Genomic DNA, 2,476 nt, shown 5'->3' on the forward strand with positions numbered 1-2,476 from the left:
ATCATTCCCACCACAATGTCTTTTGCAGAAAAAAATTTTTTTTTATGAAGCCAAATTTATCAAAATATCCTTTACAGATTGTGCTTCTGTTGTTGCCAAACCCAAGATCCACAACAGTTCTCCGACATGTCCTTCTAGTGGACTTATTATAATTTCACAGTTTACACCTGGGTCCGTGGTACAAAATGAGGCCATTTTCACAGGAGGCGTGAGCTATGGACTGAGGTCCTATTTTTGCCCACAATGTCCACTTGCTAAGGTGTCATGTGGGAAGGGCTGCTGGTTTTTTCTGTCGACTTGCCTTTGCCTGTGAATGCATTTTAGATGTTAATAGCTCGTGCAGAAGTCACCTCCAGGTTGTTGGATGAATAAAGGAGAGAATGAATTGAGGCTGAGTGGATGAGGCTCTGTCCTCCCTAAGGCTGAAATGCTGCTGATAGACATGTCTGTCCGGTGTTAGGAATTAAGGTCTGTGGCCCACCCCAGGTCAGGTCCAGGGCCTGGACCTGAGGATGAGCCCGTGTGCCCAGCTCACAGGTGCTTTGATGCCTGAGCTCCTGTGGTTGGGTTCATGGGTCCTCATCATGCCCTGCTTCCTGGAGAGACGCAGGCTTCGCATGCAAGGACTTGACATTTCACAGCGTTGATGGCCTATTGCTCTTTCTAGGAGGACCAAGTTTCTTTAAAATGCAAGTTGAAATCAATAGGCAGTGCCTGGATACTTACCTGGCAGGGGAGATACCATGATCACGAAGGTGGTTTTCCCAGGGCGAGGCTTATCCATTGCACTCCGGATGTGCTGACCCCTGCGATTTCCCCAAATGTGGGAAACTCGACTGCATAATTTGTGGTAGTGGGGGACTGCGAAAAAAAAAAAAAAAAGGCAGTGCCTGGTCTGTGTGAGTCCAGGCTGTGCTGGTCTGTTGTGGAGGGAGACAGCCTCCATTCCCCAGGGTCGAGGACAGTGACAAGCCATCTGTGCTGAGGACAGGGCTGCCTTGCCGTCACCCTCTGCAGGTGAGGAACACCTGGGCCAGCACCTGCTGGGTGGGGAGCAAGGGGAGGTGGGGCAACCAGAGATCCAGCACCAGCCTGGCCCGTCTTCCTGGAGGGGAGTCCTTTGTATTCAGTTATGCTCACAGTGGTCTCGTGTCCACTGTGGACTCACAGTTGTCACCAGGTCAGCGTGATGCCTACTGTTACTTTATCGATGTTGTATGTTATCGGTGACACCGAGCTTCCTCCACCCAGTGGCCATCCCTGCTGTCCTGGGCTCCTCTTTATAAGCTACTTGTAAGAAACCCCCCCTCCCAGAGTGTTCTCAGCAAAAGGCCCCCCCACCGGGGGCAAGGAGGGGACACCCCATCCTGTACCAAGCGTCCTGGGAAGCCCACTAACATAAAGAACCCTGTGTTCTGCAGAGACACCATGACCAACCGCACGTACACTGTGCTCAGCAGAAGAGTCAGAAGGGACATCAGAGGGCAGGCGCTGGGCCCCTTGTTATGAAGCTTCGTTGCCTCTTCCTGGGGACTTTCCACTGGAGGCAGTGGGAGCTGGTGTCCCAGGGCTGGTGTCCACACTCCGGAGCACATTAGTGTGGACTCAGGGACAGAAGCATCACCAGCCTGCTGCGTGCCATCAGTGCCTGGCTGACTCGGTGACGTGGCGTCTTCTCCTGTTAACGCCCAGTCCGAACACCGGCCCACCTTTATGTCCCCTTTCTCGGCGGATGACGGGTTTGCAGAAACTCCTCAGATAACGCACAATCCCACCTGTGTGCGCTGCACAGTCTCTGATCCACCACAGGCTCTCTGAAATTACTTTTCTCACCTGCGTCTCCACTGGCAGCCACCAGCGGAGATCTCTCCACTAAAGGACGCTCAGGGCAAGGCTCTGTGAAGCCAGAGACTCGCTGGGAGGAAATGTCTAAATAAAACACTTTTCTGGCACTTTCTTTTTTCACACGTTGCCCCAGGAGACTGACCTGAGCAAGAGGTATTTGTCACTGCTGGGTGGACAGGCCTCTGCCCAGGGGCTGGGAGCTCCTGCTGTGGGGTCATGGAGGCTCTACCCAGGAGGATGAATGGAGGGAGGGGTCATCTCTGAAGACTCCACAGAGCCCTGCAGGCAGGAGCTGTTTTCTGGGCAGTGACCTCTATGCTCTGAGCTGCCTGCCCTCTCCTGAACCTGGTGAGGTCAGCCAGCGATGCCAGGGTCTGAGCGGGGCAGCCAGTGGATACGTGTAGCCCTTGCCAGGGGGTGGGTCTCAAGAGTTCCGGGTCAGGTCGCCCCTAAGGAATCAAGGCAGTGGGAGCCTCTCCCCTCTCCCTCCTGGACCACACTGCCTTTATCATGAGAGTCACACATCCCTCTAAGCCTGAGATGAATGTGAAGACACATCATATGTCAGGGCCTGGGATAGGGTGTCCGTGGAAAGGACAGAGCCCCTCACAGACATGTGCTGACTGACCCC

At 54.0% G+C, this 2,476-nt stretch overlaps 1 pseudogene; it reads left to right on the forward strand.

Moving 5' to 3' along the window:
* Nucleotides 1-718: 718 nt before the first annotated feature.
* LOC136327647 (U1 spliceosomal RNA) lies at nt 719-894 on the forward strand (annotated as a pseudogene).
* The last annotated feature ends 1,582 nt before the right edge of the window (nt 895-2,476 follow it).

This window comes from Saccopteryx bilineata, chromosome 2 (genome assembly GCF_036850765.1).
Source record: "Saccopteryx bilineata isolate mSacBil1 chromosome 2, mSacBil1_pri_phased_curated, whole genome shotgun sequence".
Lineage (NCBI taxonomy): Eukaryota > Metazoa > Chordata > Mammalia > Chiroptera > Emballonuridae > Saccopteryx > Saccopteryx bilineata.